Source organism: Mustela erminea, chromosome 13 (assembly GCF_009829155.1).
Source record: "Mustela erminea isolate mMusErm1 chromosome 13, mMusErm1.Pri, whole genome shotgun sequence".
NCBI lineage: Eukaryota > Metazoa > Chordata > Mammalia > Carnivora > Mustelidae > Mustela > Mustela erminea.
In genome coordinates, this window is record NC_045626.1 from 88,593,853 (window position 1) to 88,613,121 (window position 19,269).

The window sequence follows — 19,269 nt, forward strand, 5'->3', positions numbered from 1 at the left end:
ACCCAGGCTTGTCACAGTGATTTCTGCAAAATCTGGGGAGCCCGGAAGTTAGCACGGGCTGTTAGTGTGAGAAATGGCTGTGGGTTTGGCAGCCAAGGAAACTGAAGCAGCCGCACATTTGCTCATTATCAAGAGTTATTGTTTTGGGCGCTAGAGAAGTGTGAGCTAAGCAAAAATAAGGTGACCCGAACCAAACCGCAAGGTAGATTGTGCTTTAATAGACTAAAGGCGAGGAAAAACAGAAAGAACTGAAAATAACTTTCCTGTGGTTGTGATGCAGGGGCAGGGGCTCGGGGTAGCTGTTATGAGCGGAATGGAGTCTGGGGATTGCTTGGAGCGTTTCTGATGAGGCGTGTCTTCGAGACTCACACAGCCAAGCACCACCCACAAAACAATGAGAACCACCATGACAGCATTCTATTTTTAAATACCCTGTTTCCTGTTTACCCACAACCACACACTGCAGTGTGGCAAACAGCCAGGCACCTATCATTCTGTCTATCAAATCTTAATGTTTCCCCCAATATCCTATAGTTTCTTTAACACCCCATGTTCAAAACTGTTGTGTTTAAGACATAACAGAAGCACTCAAAGCCTGAAGTACCAGTTCCCTAACTGCAGCCCGGTCTCTCCCTCCCCGGAGAGAGCTCTTCTGCTGAATTTGGTCATCCAGGAATATAGTAAAGATATTCTAAAACACAGTGCGCGCGTGTGTGTATATATGTATGTGTGTGTTCTCTCTGTGTGTGCGAACATAGGCACTATAGATGTATACACACATGTGTATGTATACACACGAACACATGCATACGTGAACACACACATGCATACATACGTTCTAGAGATCAGTTAGCTTTTTCCAGAATTTTATACAGACGGGCATTATGAAATCTTACTTGCAAGCCTTTTTTAAAAATGTGTATATTTATTAGAGAGAAAGAGAAAAAAAGAGAGAGTGAGTGCACACAGGGAGGGAGAGGGGCAGAGGGAAAAGGAGACTCTGAAACAGACTCTCCGTGGAGCACGGAGCCCAACACGGGGCTCGATCCAGGACCCTGAGATCATGAGCCAAGATCAAGAGTGGGACCCAGGGATCTCAGCTTCCTTTCACTCACTGTAGTGACCTCGGGGTTCATCCCTGGTGTCCTTTCTTGCTGATGATGCTCCCTATGGGGACATATCAAAACTTGTTTTTTAAATCACCTGTCCGTTGACATTGGAGCTGTTCCTAGTTTTTGGTTTTAAAAACATCCATGCACAAGCCTTTGTGAGCATGTCGAAGTTGTTTTGCTCTTAGGTAAAATAGCTAGAAGAGGAAAGGCTGGTCGTATGCTGTGTATGTGCTTAACGTTAGAAACATGCCTACCTATTTTCCGAAAGTACTTTGCCTTCTATTATTTCGTCCCCAGTGTCTGAGAACAGCTCGCTGCTTCGTCTCTGCCAGCATTTGCTAGGGTCAGTTTGTCTGTTCACTTTAAATTTAGCCACTCTAATGGGTTTGCCACATTCTCTTATTTTGATACTAATTTGCATTTCTCTATTGTCTAATGATTTCAAGTATTCTTTCTGTCCTCACTAACGGTTCATGTTTCCTTTTCTGTAAAGTGTCTTTTCAGATTCTTTGTCCATTTTAATGTTGGGTTGTTTGTTTTGTTGTGAAATTACAAAACCTCTTTGTAGGGCGTCTCCATCTGGTGTATGTGTTGTGAATATTCTAAGCGTGTGGTTAGCCCTCTTGTTTTCTTAATGGTGCTTTTCAAGATCCCAAGTTTTACATTTCAATGAAGTCTGATACGTCATACTCTGTGATTCATACTTTTAGTGTTTTGTCTAAGAAACATTTACCATAGTCAAGATTGCTAAAAATTTGTCATATATTTTCTTACAGAAATTTTGTAATTTTATAAGATTATATTTAGCGATATGGTACAGCCTGTGTTAGTTTTTATGTATGGTATGAGATATGGATGGTGTTCACTCTTAAATACGGATATCCAGATGACCCACTACCATTTGTTGAAAAAGCTTTTCTTTCCCCAATTGAATTATCTTGTCATGGTTGTCAAGCATCAAGACTGCACATACATAATTATGAAATTACTTTTTTATGAAATTATGAAATCTACTTCTAAATATCCCATGCTATTGATGATTGTGTCTACCTTCTGCAAACATGTCTGTTTTAAAACTTTAGAGTAAATCTGGAAATCAGATATGTTAAGTCCTACATCTTTGTTTTAAAAAAATACTTTAGTTATTCTAGGTTGTTTGAATTTCCACACAAACTGTTGGACCACCATGTCAATTTCTACCCAAGTCTGCTGCTGTTTTGATGTGAGCTACATTGAGTTCAGATGGATACAGTGAGAATTAACATTGTAATCATTCTGAGGTTTTCTATCTGTGAACATGGTATACCTTTTTACTTAGGTAAATTTTACTTCTCTCAGCAATGTTTTGTAGTGTCTAAACCTTGAATGTTTCTGTTAAATTTATCTTAGAGTATTTATATTTTATATTTTGGATTCACTGTAACTTTTCCAAGATTCCATTTTCCAATTGGCTGTTGTTTGTAAATCCAACTGAGTATTTTACTTTATTTTTTTATTTTTATTTTTTCCAACTGAGTATTTTAAATGTTTATATCCATAACCCAGCAAAAATCGTGCAAAAAAAAGTTTTAGTAACTGTTTTGTAGATTCCCTGAGATTTTCTCACGTGTAAATAGAACAATTATCTTCTGACCTCCAGACCTATTTTTATTTGATATTATGCTTTCTGTTCTATTCAATTCTCTTCTATTCTATTCTACTCCATTCCATTCCATGCCATTCCAATCCAATTTTATCTTTCTTAGAGCTCTGCAATTTCCAGAAAAATTTTGAACAAAGGTAGTAAGAGTGGATGTCCTTGCCTTATTTCAGATTTGAGGGGAAAACAATGATGAAGTCTTTGATCGTTGCCTGGGAGGTTTACCGAGGTTTCACATAACTGTCTTTTACCATTTGGGGGGGTCCCACCTTGCCCCTGTTTTCTTCGAGCTTTTATAATGAATGGCACCTAGAGTAGGGGCACTCCCAGGAAATGGAGAAAAAGGCTACCGTGGGATCAGGCCGACTTGTCAACCTCCCCACTGTCTCCTGAACTCTCTCTGGCTCTGGAAAATTTTCACTCTTGGATGATAAAATGAGTCATTCTAAGCGATGATTGATGATAAGGTCCTGCTTTCTCTCCAAGCAGGGAGGAGAGTTCACAGATTGAGGCAGTAAATTAGGTCAGGTAATAAGCTGCCCAGGCTGTAGAAGACCTAATGGGACAGAGCACAGCCTAATCTCAGAGGGGTCATGCCTCCACACCATGATGGCCGTATCCCAGATTCCCTGTGAATCTCACTTGTGAGCTTCTTCGGATTAGCTCTATATAGCTAGCATCATTTCTTCTGGGTGCAGATACAGTATAAGAAGGCCTTCCTTGTTGCCCAGATCAAGCTGGCTTTGACTTTTCTTCATTCCTTCCTCCCTTCCTCTCTTCCTCCCTTCCTTTCTTCCTCTCCCTTTCTTTCTCCTTCCTTCCTTTCCTTCTTTCCTCCCTACCATCCTTCCTCTCTTCCTTCCTCCCTCCCTCTCTTTCTTTTCTTTCTTTCCCTGCCAAGTTTTAAGGAAGCAGCGTTCCAGAGCACTGCTCCCCAAGAGTGGCTGCACCAGGCTATGTCTCTATGACCATGTGCTGGCAAAACCCTGCTTGGAGTCGTGGCATGTCTATGCTAAAAGGAAACTGCTACTGACTCAGAAGACAGAGGATCCCCAGGGGGAATGTACCAGTGTGAACTTCCAAACTGTGTGGGGGCAAGAAAACTCACCCAGGGAGGACCCCTGCCTGCTATGACTGCTGACTTCTGTGGGGATTATTTCAGCTCCTGAGGGCATGGCCATACTCCTGTGTTTGTGAAACATGGGGCTCAGCACAGGGCTTTGGACATCATCTGTCCAACAGTCTTAAAATATAATTTCTGAGAAGCAGGTGTGTCCCGTAGATGACAGAACGTGTTGGGGTGTGAGGGAAATTAGGGAAGAGCACAGACGGACAGACTAGAGAACATGTGCTTATTTAAATAAAAGAGGCACAGGGACCCAGTCCAGCTGATTACCTCCGCGAGGGAAGGGGAGTCAAGGAAGGCCAGAACCTCCAGAGCACAAACCCTGGCTATTTCAAACACAAAAACTGGCTATTTTTAATATCAACATATATTATTTGCTTCAGGGGTACAGTTCTGTGAATCATCCATCTTACACAATTCATAGCACTCACCATAGCCCATACTCTCCCCAGTGTCTGCCACCCAGCCACCCTCACTTTGTTTCCAAGATTGAGAGTCCCTTATGGTTTGTCTCCCTCCCTGGTCCCATCTTGTTTCATTTTCCCCCTCCCTTCCCCCCATGAACCTCTGCCCTACCTATCAAATTCCTCATATGAGAGAGATCATATAAGAATTGTATTTCTCTGATTGACTTATTTCCCTTAGGATGATACCCTCTAGTTCCATCTACATCATTGCAAATGGCAAGATTTTGTGTTTTTTGATGGCTGCATAGTATTCTGTTGTATATATATACCACTTCCTCTATATCCATTCATCTGTTGATGGACATCTAGGTTCTTTCCATACTTTGGCTATTGTGGACATTGCTGCTATAAACATTGGGGTGCATACATGCCCTTTCGGATCACTACATTTGTATCTTTAGGGTAAATACCTGGTTGTGCGATTGCTGGGTCATAGGGTAGCTCTGTTTTCAACTTTCTGAGGAACCGCCATACTGTTCTCCAGAGTGGTTGCACCAGCGTGCATTCCCACCAACAGTGTAGGAGGGTTCCCCTTTCTCCGCATCCTTGCCAACATCTGTCATTTCCTGACTTGTTAATTTTAGCCATTCTGGCCAGTGTAAGGTGGTATCTTACTGTGCTTTTGATTTGTATTTCCCTGATGCTGAGGGATGTTGAACACTTTTTCATGTGTCTGTTGGCCATTTGGGTGTCTTCCTTGCAGGAATGTCTGTTCATGTTTTCTGCCCATTTCTTGATTGGATTATTTGTTCTCTGGGTGTTGAGTTTGATAAGTTCTTTATACTAGCCCTTTATCTGATATGTCATTTGCAAATATCTTCTCCCATTCTGTTGGTTGTCTTTTGGTTTTGTTGACTGTTTCCTTTCCTGTGCAAAAGCTTTTGATCTTGATGAAGTCCCAATAGTTCATTTTTGCCCTTGCCTTTGGTGATGTTTCTAGGAAGAAGTTGCTGCAGCTGAGCTCAAAGATGTTGCTGCCTGTTCTCCTCAAGGATTTTGATGGATTCCTGTCTCACATTGAGGTCCTTCATCCATTTTGAGTCTATTTTTGGTGTGTGGTATAAGGAAATGGTCCAGTTTCATTTTTCTGCATGTGGCTGTCCAATTTTCCTAGCACCATTTGTTGAAGAGACTGTATTTTTTTCCATTGGACATTTTTTCCTGCTTTGTCAAAGATTAGTTGACCATAGTGTTGGAGGTCCATTTCTGGGCTCTCTATTCTGTTCTGTTCATCTGTGTGTCTGTCTTGATGATTACAGTTTTGTAATAGAGCTTGAAGTGTGGAATTGGATTTCTTTTTCAACATTCCTCTGGCTACTCAGGCTCTTTTTTGGTTCCATATAAATTTTAAAATTATTTGTTCCATTTCTTTGAGAAAAAAATTAATGGTATTTTGATAAGGATTGCATTACATATGTAGATTGCTTTAAGTAACATAGACATCTTCACAATATTTGTTCTTCCAATCCATGAACATGGCACATTTTTCATTTCTTTGTGTCTTTCTCAGTGTCTTCCATGAGGACTTTATAGTTTTTTTAGTACAGATTCTTTGCCTCTTTGGTTAGGTTTATTCCTAGGTATCTTATGGTTTTGGGTGCAACTGTAAATGGGATAGACTCCTTAATTTCTTTTTCTTCCATATTGCTGTTGGTGTATAGAAATGCAACTGATTTCTGTGCATTGATTTTATATCCTGACACTTTATTGAATTCCTATATGATTTCTAGCAGTTTCAGAGTGGAGTCTTTTGGGTTTTCCACATAAAGTATCATATCATCTGCAAAGAGTGAGAGTTTGACTTCTTCTTTGCCAATTCAGATGCTTTTTTTTTCTTTTTGTTGTCTGATTGCTGAGGCTAGGACTTCTAGTACTATGTTGAATAGCAGTGGTGATAGTGGACAGCCCTGCTGTGTTCCTGACCTTAGGGGGAAAGCTCTCAGTTGTTCTCCATTGAGAAAGATGTTTGCTGTGGGTTTTTCATAGATGGCTTTGATAATATTGAGGTATGTACCCTCTATCCCTACACTGTGAAGAGTTTTGATCAAGAAAGGATGCTGTACTTTGTCAAATGCTTTTTCAGCATCTATTGAGAGTATCATATGGTTCTTGTTCTTTCTTTTATTAATGTAATGTATCATATTGATTGATTTGTGGTTGTTGAACCATCCTTGCAGCCCAGGAATAAATCCCACTTGGTCGTGGTGAATCATCCTTTTAATGTACCCTTGGATCCTACTGGGTAGTATTTTGTTGAGAATTTTTGCATCTGTGTTCATCAAGGATATTGATCTGTAATTCTCCTTTTTGATCGGGTCTTTGCCTGGTTTTGGGATCAAGTTCATGTTGGCCTCATAAAATGAATTTGGAAGTTTCCCTTCCATTTTTATTTTTTGGAACAGTTTCAGGAGAATAGGTGTTAATTCTTCTTTAAATGTTTGGTAGATTTTCCCTGAGAAGCTGTCTCGCCCTTGGCTCTTGTTTGTTGGGAGATTTTTGATGACTGCTTCAATCTCCTTACTGGTTGTGTGCCTGTTCAGGATTTGTATTTCTTCTTGGTTCAGTTTAGGTAGATTATATGTCTCTAGGAATGCATCCATTTCTTCCAGATTGTCAAATTTACTGGTGTATAGTTACTCATAATATGTTCCTATAATTGTTTGTATTTCTTTGGTGTTGGTTGTGATCTCTCCTCTTTCTTTCATGATTTTATTAATTTGGGTCCTTTCTCTTTTCTTTTTGATAAGTCTGGCCAGGGTTTATCAATCTTATTAATTCTTTCAAAGAACCAGCACTTAGTATGGTTGACTTGTTCTAGTGTTCTTTCAGTTTTTATTTCATCAATTTCTGCTCTGATTTTTATGATTTCTCTTCTCCTGCTAGGATTATGTTTTCTTTGTTGTTCTTTCTCCAGCTCCTTTAGGTGTAGGGTTAAGGTGTGTATTGAGACCTTTCTTGATTCTTCAGAAAGGCTTGTATTGCTATATACTTTCCTCTCAGGACCACCTTTGCTGTGTCTCCAAGATTTTGAACAGTTGTGCTTTCATTTTCATTTGCTTCCATGAATTTTTTGAATTCCTCTTTAATATCCTTGTTGACCCATTCATTCATTCTTTAGTAGGATGCTTTCTAGCCTCCATGTATTTGAGTTCTTTCCAACTTTCCTCTTGTGGTTGAGTTCTAGTTTCAAAGAATTGTGGTCTGAGAATATGCAGGGAATGATCCAATTTATTCGGTACTGGCTGAGACCTGATTTGTGACCCAGGATGTGATCTATTCTGGAGAATGTTCCATGTGCACTAGAGGCGAATGTGTATTCTGTTGCTTTGGGATAGAATGTTCTGAATATATCTCTGATGTCCATTTGGTCCAGTGTGTGATTTAAAGCTTTATTTCCTTGTTGATCTTTTGCTTAGATGATCTGTCCATTTCAGTGAGGAGGGAATTAAAGTCTCCTACCATTATTGTATTATTGTTGATGTGTTTCTTTGATATTGTTATTAATTGGTTTATATAATTGGCTACTCCCATGTTAGGGGTGTAGATATTTAAAGTTGTTAGATCATCTTGTTGGACAGACCCTTTAAGTGCAAAATAGTGTCCTTCCTCATCTCTTATTATAGTCTTTGGCTTAAAATCTAATTTATCTGATATAAGGATTGCTACCCCAGCTTTCTTTTGGTATCACTTATCTCTCAAATTCTCCCCTCATGAGCCAGTAGTTGTTTATCTTTCTTTTTCTAAGCTTCTTTAATCTCCATCATTTGGTCTTTTATATCACTAATTCTCTCTTCTGCCCCATTTATCCTGCCTCATTTATCCAGTAAGAGTCCCCATTTTTTATTGCACCTCATTAACAGCTTTTTAATTTCAACTTGGATTTTAGTTCTTTTATTCTCCAGAAAGGGATTCTGTAGTGTCTTCCATGCTTTTTTGGAGCCCAGCTAGCATCTTGATAATTGTCATTCTGAACTCTAGTTCTCACATCTTACTAACATCCATATTGATTAGGTCTCTAGCCGTCAGTACTGCCTCTTGATCTTTTTTTTTTTTTTTTTGAGGTGAGTTTTTCCACCTTATCATTTTATCCAGATAAGAATAGATGAATGACAGAACAAAATAGTAAAATGGTAGCAATAACCCCAGAAAAATATAGTCTAACTAACCAAATTGGAAGAGACCTGAAACCAGGGGGAGAAGAAAGGAGGGGAAAAATATATATGTATACATATATATATGTATATATACATATATATGTATATATGTATATGTATATATGTATACATATATACATATATATATACACATATGTGTATATATACATATGTGTATATATATATACATATGTGTATATATATATACATATGTGTATATATATATATAGATAGATAGATAGATAGATGTTAGATCAGACTGGTGAATTGAACAGAGCCACTCAAAATTTTAAAGAAGGAAAAACATATATATATATATATATATATATATGTATATATATATATATATATACAAAATAAGGGTAAACACAGTGAAGGGATGGAATATGACTGTAAAGATGAAAATATAAAAATATCTTAAAAAAGGAATTGCTAAGATGAGAAGTTGGTTGAAAGAAGAAAAAAAAAAAAGAGGAAAGAATGTGATCAAGCTGGAGACTAGAACAAGCCATGTGCTAGATTTAGGGTATATTTCGATCTGTTAGAAGAAACTGTATCCCAAAATTTTAAAGAAAGAAAAACCTATATGTATGCAAAAATAAGGTTAAATACGATGAAGGGATAGACTATGGCTATAACAATGAAGATTTAAAAAGATTTTTAAAAAAGGTATTGATAAGATAAAACAGTTTAAAAAGGTTAAAATAGGAAAGAGGAAAACTAATAAAAAAAAGAATAAGAAAAAAAATTTTAAATTTAACTTTGGAAGACTAAAGGATCATGGGGAAAAAACCATGAATTCTATGTGCTGTATTCCCCTAGCACTGGAGTTCCACAGTTCTCATAGATCAGTCATTGACCAAAGCCATTGGTCTTGGCTGGATGTTCTTGCTGATCTTCTGGGGGAAGAGCCTACTGCAGTGATTCTCAAATGTCTTTTCCCAACGCAGAACTGGACCGTCCTTGCCAGGGTCCGGGCTAAGTCATCTGCTCAGGTTTGCTCTCAGGAACTTTTGTTCCCTGAACGCTTTCCATACTGCTTTGTAGGATGGCAATGGAAATGATGACCTCCCAGTCTCTGACCATGTAGGATCCGAGAGCTCTGGGACCTGCTCCTCAGTGTGTCCTCAGAGAAAAGCAGTCTGTCCCTCCCATCTCTCTGGTCTCTGACTGCACTCCATGCTTACCCAGCCTGTGATGGAGCGTTTCTGTCTCTGGCTCACGGCCCTGTTTGGAGTCTCCAAACCCAGCAGTCCCGTGCCACTCTTCCTGAAGAAGGAAGGTTAGTCTCCCTGGATCTGCCACTTGTGGGGTCCCTGCTGGAAAAGCAGTGTCCCGACTGTGTCTTGGATCACGGTTGAAGGTAACCTCAAGGTGAGAGCCCCCCTTCGGCTCCGTGTCTGCAGTCGGCTTACCCACTCTGATACCTGGGGGCTCTGCCACTCAGTCACCCCTTGTCTTTCTGTGACCCCAGGGACCTGAGACCATGCTGTCCTCAAGAGGGCTCCACCCCTGCTTAGCCTCTGGAGCAATATCCCTCCATGGAGCCAACTTCTAAAGTTCTGATTTTGTGCTCTGCTGCTCCGCCGTTTGCTGGGAGCTGGCCCCTCCCCCCACTGTCTATCTTCCTGTAAGTCGCCTCGGATTCACTTCTCCGCATGTCCCGCCTTCCAGAAAGTGGTCGATTCTCTGTTCCTAGAACTGCTGGTCTTCTTCTCTTCGATCTCCTGTTGAGTTTGTAGTTGTTCGGGATGGTTTGATAACTAACTAGCTGAACTCCTGGGACCTATGATATTTAGGTTTCCTTCTCCTCTGCCATCTTGCTCCTCTCACAACTGGCTATATATATATTTTTTTAATTTACTTATTTTAAATATCGATTGAAAGAAACAGCACCCACATTGGCAAGCTCTGGAAGGTCAGCAAAGAGCATGGACAGTACCTGATGGGTTTTACTCCGCACAGTCTGCAGAGTGCCCAGTGCAAGGGAGGGACTTCGAGGGACTGTGTCCACCTATCCCTGGCGGGTGCTGCGTCCCACGGCCCAGCCATATTGCTCATAGATCCTGTGCAGGTGGGACGTGGGTGTGGCTGAGAAGGGGCATGTGTAAACCACCCTCCCTGACCCACTTGGCCATACGGGGTCTGAGCTGCCCCACCATGGGCTGGAAGGTGAACGGGGAAGAATCTCTGAATCTGAGGTGGTGTGACAAGGCCCTGGGGTATCAGGGGAGCCAGTGCTGGAGGAGAGTTGCAGGGAAATCATGAGAGGAACCAAGGATCCCGAGACGGCTTGGCAGTTTCGGGAGAATTGTCTTCCCCGACAGTGGGCCAGGGTGATTGCTCCCACCGAGAAGCTCTGTGGTTGTGCATTCTGATCCATGTCTGTCCTTAGGCAGTCGTCCTCAGCCTGGGGGATCCTGCTGCCGGGAGACAGAGACATCTGCCCCTTCACAGCAGGGAAGCATCTGGACCCACGTGTCCGTGAGACCGAGGTTGAGACATTCTGCTTCAGGGACGCTGAGGCCCCGAGATATTGTGGCCACCTGGATCAATGTGCCTACAGTGGCCCCGTGAGTGTTGATTTCGGTTTTTAACCAACCCGAGTCTCCTGCTTTGGGGGAAAGGCCCCAATCTCTTTTTAGTCTTCCCTACAGGTGACTCTGAAGGTGATCAAAAGCCACATTTCTGGGTGGCAGGCACTCAGCAAGACAATCCCCATGCGTGACCACTGACCGCCACCTGTGAGGAAGACAGCATGCTGGGCTTCTTCATGGAAAATCTGTAGCTCCAGGTAAGCAATAAGAGACGCGCGTTTATGGAGAGATTAGCAGGGCCAGTGATGCCTCTGCTGCTTCCTGTCCTGTTGGTGGAGGAAGGAGAGATGAAGCAGAGAGAGAAGACACCCTTGCCTCCACGGACAGGACAGGCCACATGGGTCAGTGCCTTTCTGGGAAGCTCCAGCAGGAAGGCGGGAGAGGATGGGAGATGACACCTCACTGACGGTCAGGACGCTCTGAACCAGCTCACCATGTTTAATTAAACACGATTTCTGTCTGTAGCACATGGATGTTTACAAATCCAAACAGAGACATTTGTCAGGAAAGCGACAGCTTTTACTTAACACGTAGCAGGTGCAACGCCAGCGCAAGCTGCTGGGGCTTGGTCATCCTGTGACGGGCTGTTCTGGACGCTTGCTCCTGGCGGAGGGTGGGAGGCTAGGAGCAGATCCACCCGCCAGGGTCTGCTGCAGACGCCACAGCATCATCTGGTCCTGTCGCCACTTTGGCTGTCATCTGTCTCTGAGCAGGAGGGCTTGACAAGTTGGTACAGCTGGAGGAGAAGTGGAAGAAGTGGGGAGCACTGCAGTTCAGAGACTTGTACCCAGATCCAGGAAAATCTACGCTCAGATCTCTGCTTTGTCCCCTGTGGGCTGTGAGCACCAGGCAGATTCCCTGAGCCTCAGTCTTCCTAGCGGGTTATGGGGATGGTGCAGCTCGGCTCAGAGGGCTCAGCAGAATGCCTGATGCTCAGCGCAGAAGGTCAGTTGTAGAGGAACTGTGTTGTGGACCTCGCAGCGCTGAGTTTCGTGCCCGCCTCAGTCTGTGTGCTGTGCATTTCGGGTTCTTGGCAGAGGTGGCCTGCGGGCATGCTGGGTTTGACCATATTACATCTTGTGCATTCATTTTCGAGACTGGAGGTTAGGAATCTTACCCAATGTTGACATTTTTGACTTGAGATTTGGAGATCTGGCGACTCTGATCCAATGGGCTTGTAGCAGGTGGAGGCACAAGATAGTCACCTGAGTACGTGGCCATCGTGTGGTGTGCGCTCTTGGAAGGATGGATTTCTCTCCAAATTGCCTCAAGTGTGCAGACGTCTTGATAAGCAACACCTGACTTTCCGCGAGTGACATCAATTTCAGCCCTTGTTCTGGAACTGAAAAGGCCAATGCTTCCATTTAGCTCAGAGCTTTCTAATTCTGTCCTTTGTTTGAATTCCTTCTGGACAGTTCTGTTTGGTGTTCGGCGGTGATGTTCATCACAAGGGCAGAGTTGAAGAGGAAGCTTTTGATCTCAGGCAAAGCAGTACAGTCGGCCAGGTGACAATGACCGTCTGCGTTATTACAGGGGTCCCTCCTTCCCAAGTGCTCTGTTACACACCCTCTGATGTGATTCTCACCTGTGAGGTGCCTAGGGGAAGATATGACGACACTTCTTCCCAGCACCTGACCAAGCTGATAGCTTGATCCTCATTCAGACATTTTGTTCATGTCCCATCTAGGACTGTGCTCTTCCTCTCAGCTTTTTAGAAGGTGTCCTGGGGTCCAGCAAAGCTGGACGACTCCTGAAGGGACGAACCATATCTATCTCCTCTTGCTGCTATAACAAATTAACTACAGACAGTGGCTTAAAACAAAGCAAATGTATTAATTTACAGCTCAGTGTATCCGAAGTCTTACATGGGCCCCCTGGGGCTCTAGTGAAGGTGTGGGCAAGGCTGTGTTCCCCCCGGGGTCTGTAGGGCAGACCTTTCCCAGTGTCCAGAGGCTGCCCGCATCCCTTGGCCGGGGACGCCCTCCATCTTTGAACTGGCCGGACTGGTCAAGGCCTTCTCAAGCCACTTATGACGCTGACATTCCTGTTCCCCTCTTTCACTTATAAGGACCCTCATGATTACATTGGGCGACATAGTCACAGGTTCTGAGGACTCGGATGCGGGCATCCTGGGGAACGTTATTGTGTTTATTGCATGCACTTAAACAGGTTCGTTACTGATGAACTACTCAGAGACTTTAATATACAAAAGGCGTGTGCTAATCCACAAAGGGAGGAGTGGTTAGTGTCCCCACGGCCACGGGCCCCACGCACTGTCCCACTTACAGTGCTGTCTTGTGTTCCATCATGCTCGGAGCGCACCCCACTTTCTCTAGTCCGCACAGCCCATTGGGAGTGGTCCCCTGCCTCCCACTTCAGTGTTACATTGAGACAACCTCCTTGTCCCTTGCTGAGGGGCAGAAGGCACTGGCTTTCTGCTCTTCTGTGGTGAGCACCCGGCTCGACTCTGACTTCGGCTGTTGTACTAGGATTCCCGGGAGAGCCTGCTCCTTAAGGCGTTTTCCTAGTAAGCCCATGTCTCATTCAGGTCTCAGCTCAGCTTCCCAGAGAGGCTACAGTGGTTCCTTCTCGAGTGCCCTTCCCCCTGTCAGAGGCTGGAAGAGGAACTCAAGGAGCCATAGAGCCAACGCTCTGAGCCAACTCATATCAGCCCATCGAGTAGCACTGAGTTACAACTTGGTCAGTCTGAACCCCTGCCAAGGGAGGGAAGCTTTTAGTGGACAGTTGTGATGCTCTGTGTCTGTGCTTTCACCTCACAATGCCTTTGGGATCAATGTGAAGCTGTCTTTAATGATTTCATATGTGTTTGTTTATTTGTTCTTCAAGTGGGGCGATGACTGCCTTCTCTAGACCCAAGTCAGCCAATGAGTATGTTTAGATCGATTTGTATTCCCCAGGACCGGTCTCACGGGCCAGAGATCGACCAGGAAAGCCTGTGGTCCAGGGACTGTGGGGATGCCTGATGAGAACTTTGCTTGGATGCTTTGCAGCACTTTCCTTTCAAAATGGGTCTCACCCACGCTGTGTGCTGTGTGTTGGGGGCTTACCTGAGGCCATCCCTTGGAAGCCCCTCATTAAAGACAAAGCACAAGTGGGTGTGGAATTTTGCCTTATAAGTTCTGTGTGGTGTGCGACACTGTCCTAGTCTGGGTTTACCTCTCCCCAGCACTAGTACCCTTTCTGGGGAGATGTTTACCTTTATAAGACAGATCTCTGTATGGGCGTGCTCCTGTCTATGCCAGGACAAGGGGGAGGACGCCGAGTCTCTAGAAACGCCTGTCAGTGCAGAGTGGACAGCAGCCCCCTAACCTTGCTCAGTGGGCTCTCCCACTAACTCCCCAAACCTGGCTCCTCCCCTGAGCCCAACTTCTTTCGTCTTTAGCCTGAGAAGGTGTTTAAAGGGATGGCTTGGGCCATTTTGGGGAGTACTGTTTTCCTGGGTCTCTCCCAGTACAGGAGGTAGCATGTTCTTAAACCTGTTTGTTTTTCTCCTGTTAACCTGTTAGTGCCCAGGGATCTCAGCCGAGAACGTGGAAGGGCAGAGGGGAAGTTGTTTTCCTCCCCTACGTAGTCATTAGTGCTGTTCACAGATCTTTCCAGGTTTAGGGCACAGGGGTCCTATGACGTAGGGCATTGCAACTGAAGGTTGATGTGTGACCAGAAATCAACCATGTGGCTTGTGGGCTGGATGCGTTATTGCCATCACGAGAAAGCCCCGAGAGATCCTTGCATGGGCATGTCACTGTCCCATGGAGGGGCTTCTGTCAGCCTGCGGCCCGGCACATGGACCCAGCGTGTCTGCGTGTGCGTGTATGACAGCCTTTAGCTAACCTGCAACGGACACATACGTGAGGGGGAAATCAGCCTTTGCTGTTTGAAGCCCTGCTATGCAAGGGATTTTTATTTTTTTAATTAATTATTTTATTTTATTTTTTTACAGCAGGGTGTCTCCTCTGCCCTGTTGGATTCACCGTCTCGTAGGGGTGTCTCCAGCACAAATCAGTCAGAAGCATGGAGGGCCAGAGTGGGGCCTCCCATGTGGGAGTGACTGAAAAACACAGCCCCTTGACTGTGCGTGGCGGGTCTGCTGGCGCTCGGTGTTCTGACTGGCCAGCCTGTCACAGCTGGAGGGGACGCAGTGAGAGTGGGTGACCTCTTCAGAAGAGGCAGCGAGCCCAGTCCACACTAGATGCTGAAGATGTTGTTGGCACCGTGATCTGCTGGGGAGAGCCCTGGACGGGGGGGCAGGAGGCCAAGCCCACGGCCAGGGAGACCCCTTGAGATCTCTCTGTAGGTCACTCTGCGGATCTTGAGATGTCTCTGTGGATCTTGAGATCCGTTTGGTGGTCCACAGCTGTGGCAGGAGGGGCTGGAGGGGGTGGGGTCTCATCTTACCTCACCCCAGTGACTTCTCAACTGGGGTCTTCAGGCACACACAGAGTAGCTTCTCTGTCCTGCTGTTTCAGAGTGTGGCTCTGTGGAAGTTTCTGTTCCATCTGAGGGGCAGCAGAGTAAAGGACCCCAAAATGTGCCACTTTGCCACGTGGATTACTTTTGAGCTGAAGCGATTAAGACCTAGCAGCCTCAAGAACAACTTTTACCTCCCCCTTAACTACCTATAAGAGTTTAGATCAAGAGTTAGTCCCAGAGACAGCTTTTTCTCTGAAAGACTGATCTGTGACACCTGACACGTCCCCACCCCCTCGTCCCGGGAGTCAGCCCCCTCGACGTTGCAGCCCCATGCCCTCTCCCCTTCCTCTGCTCAGGGCGCCACATAAGCCCCAGCTGCCCCACTGGCCGTGAGTCTCCGATCTTCGGGGAGCTCCCATACTTACAAAATGAAGTCTGTTTTCCTTCTGTTAGTCTTCCTCATGTCAATGTGGTTATTAGACCAGAGAACCTAGAAGAGAATGATCTCATCTAGAGATAAATAACCTAGAGGATTATCTGGCCAGAGAACCTAGAAGAGAAGAAGGGAAATTTTTCCCCACCCCTGCAGATTACAAGGAGGACCCATCCTGTTGCCTGAGGGGCCATTTGGGCTGGGGGACCCTGCACTGTGGGGCCAAGAGAATCCCGGCTCTCCCCTCCTTCCAGCTCTGGGACCCTGGTGAGCTTGTCCACCTTCTTCAAGCTAACTTCCATTTCCTCGCGCACCAAGTCATTTGGGAACTTGGCGCAGTGAAATCATTGTAGATTGTGAGGCTATGTCAGGCACGGTTCTAGGCAGAGGAGTAGGCAGCAAACACCACGTGGAATTTATAGCATCGTGAGTGCGGTCGTACTTTTAGTTCTTTTTATTTATTTTTTATTCTGTTATGTTCGTACAGTACGTCATACAGTACATCATTAGTTTTTGATGCAGTATCCGTGACTCATTGCTCGCATATAACACCCAGGGCTCCATGCCATCCGTGCCGTCTTTTGTATCCATCCCCGGGCGGCCCATCCCCCACCCCCATCCGCTCTGAAAACCTCAGTGTGTTTCTCAGAGTCCACAGTGTCTCATAATCTGTCTCTCCTTCCGGTGTCCCCCGTCCATGTCCCCCTTCCTTCTCCGAATGTCCTCCGTACTCTTCCTTATGTTCCACCCACGAATGAAACCATACGATGATTGTGTTTCTCTGCGTGACTCGTTCCACTCAGCATCATCCCCTCCAGTTCCACCCGTGTCGATGCAGAAGTTGAGTGTTCATTGTTTCTGATTATCTGAGTAATACTCCATAGTGTATATATGGACCACATCTTCCTTATCCATTCGGCCGTTGAAGGGCATCCCAGCTCTACCCACAGTTTGGCGACTGTGGACATTGCTGCTAGGAACATTGGGGCACAGGTGCCCCTTCTTTTGGCTCCTTCTGTATCTTTGGGGTAAATACCCAGTGAGGTTGTACCTTCATCTGTAGATCCTGTTGGCAGTGGGGGAGGGGCCATCCTGTAGACTTGGCTCACGTTTGTGTGCTTAAATGTGTACTGAAAATGCATAGCATTGTGAAGGCCATGGATTACGCGGAGATGTAGTTACCAAACTCCGTGAAATAGGAGCACAGGCACTTCTCTATTACTGAATTAGTAACAAGATCGAGTGGCAGGTCCAACAGCTACTGTAATTTTGCAGTAGTGCTGGGTGTAATTGACGTTTTGAAGCATCTGCTGTGACTATAAGATGATAGGAAAATATCTGTAATTTCCACTGGTGATGAAGTCGCCGATACTGCTAAAACTACCACTATGGTTGTTTATTGCTTATATTTATAATAGAATCCTGCAAGGGAAATGTTAAATTTACATTAGAAGTTTGTGAACATAAAAACACCCTTTTTATTGGACCCAAGATCATGAAATCCATCTCTGGATTCCCCAGTGTCTTCAGATCAATAGTCCTTCAAGTGGGGAGATGAAAAATAGAAAGACCCAGAAGTAAATACATGCAGTGACAGGATGTGTATGTTTTAAGTCAAAATCAAGCAGGGGGCAAGGGAGAGTGGGTCGGGCTGAGGGGGCTGCTCTGGGGTATGGTCACGGAGAGCCTGGCGGGCGAGTGGTGTCCAAGCAGAGAGCTGGAGGCAGTGAAGGAGGGAGTAGGTCTTCATCTGGAAAAGACCCCTTCCCGGGACAGGGAAGAGAAGTGCAAAGGCCCTGAGGTGGGGGCGTGTTTGCTGCATTTGGGAAACTGGAAAGCGTTTATATTCACGGTGGAGCAAGTGGCAGCAATGGGGGCTGGGCCTGGACAGTTCACACGGGGGCGGCGCACAGGGCGGGCTTACAAACGGGGGGCACTTGTGCCGCCGCCAGTGTGCTGCGGACGGAACCGAGGATGCTGCGTCTGCAGGAGCTTTGAGGTTTCTGTGGGGACCGAAAGCACTGTGACAGGGTGACGGGTGGCGTCATAAGTAAGATCACTGGGAGGTGTTCATTGCTCAGTCCCTCTCCCCCGCAAATAGATTTCGACTCCGAGACCAATTTTAGGGTTGTGGAAAAACTGGGCGGAAAGCGCGGAGTTCCCTCACCGCCCTGTTGCCCAGCCTTCCTTGGCGTTCTGTCCAACCCAGGAGTCGCGGCTTCCTGACGATCCTTCTTTCTAAACCCAGCCGTGCCTTTCAGCCTCAGCGTCTCGGAGCCGCAGGACCCACCTGCAGGTGATAGACTGGGTTTCTCTCGCCATGTCATTTTCAAGTTTCCGTCTGTGGGTGACAAGGGATGCTGGCATTTTCCAGTTATGTAACAGGAAACGTTAGCATACTTTTATTTAGGGGGCCTGGGTGGCTCAGTCAGTGAAGCATCTGCCTTTAGCTCAAGTCATGATCCCAGAGTCATGGGACGGAGTCCCGCAGTGGGGGCTCCCTGCTCAGTGGGGAGTCTGCTTCTCCGCCCCCTCTCTTGCTCTCTCTCAAATAAATAAAATCTTTAAAAAACAAGTTCACCTGCTCCAGCACAGTGGTGGACCCCTGCTGGAGGTGAGAGCTCTTGTCTTGGGAAGGGGCAGGTGGCCTGGCGGAGGCATTCCGAAGGTCTGAGGACCAGGGTGCTGCCCAAGGGGGGCCGCTCCCGATCCGTGCTGGGGGAGGACGTCCTCTTTCAACCAGCACGACCAGTCGTATTCTTCCACGCGGCCCCCTGAGCCCTGGACTCAGGCCTTACTTGCTGTGTGACCTCGGGAGAAGCCCTCCCTCTCTCTGGGCCTCAGTTTCCACTCTGAAATATGAGTGTGGACCAGATGGTTTGTTTCTTTTCACTTCTTGTTTTTATTCTCCCAGCGTTTTATATCAGCATGTCCGGCATTATGAGCCTCTGACTGTAGTTGCCTTCAGGCTGCACACACGCATTTACAGGGTTTCCCTGTTTGCTTCCGATGGCTCATTTTATATGTTGACAACAAGGCGTGCATTCTCCACGCACGTCTTTAGAGCTCACCACTTCCCACTAGAGGTCAGTAGAGGGGCCTGAAGCCTGCTGTCTGTCAGAGGCCATCATTCCGGGGTACATCATTTATTCCTCCTTCCATTTTATTCAAACGCTCACACTAGTCCCAGGTTTGGGTTTTACTTTGTCTGTCTTTTTAAAAAAGATTTTACTTACTTATTTGTCAGAGAGAGCGAGCGAGCGAGAGCACAAGCAGGGGAAGCAGCAGGCAGAGGGGGAAGCAGGCTCCC

The 19,269-nt window shown here is 45.5% G+C and overlaps 1 long non-coding RNA gene across 4 annotated transcripts in view; it reads left to right on the forward strand.

Annotated features, from left to right (window-relative positions):
- The window catches only part of LOC116572034, a 61,615-nt gene that overhangs the window by 22,293 nt on the left and 20,053 nt on the right, over positions 1-19,269 (forward strand). For 3 of the 4 annotated variants that reach the window (XR_004278095.1, XR_004278098.1, XR_004278097.1), the window contains 2 exons: positions 10,894-11,071; positions 11,156-11,292. This is a non-coding gene — a long non-coding RNA (uncharacterized LOC116572034). Of the gene's footprint in view, positions 1-10,893; positions 11,072-11,155; positions 11,293-11,808; positions 14,451-19,269 lie in introns of those variants that run through there. The other variant, XR_004278096.1, reaches the window with a different exon arrangement.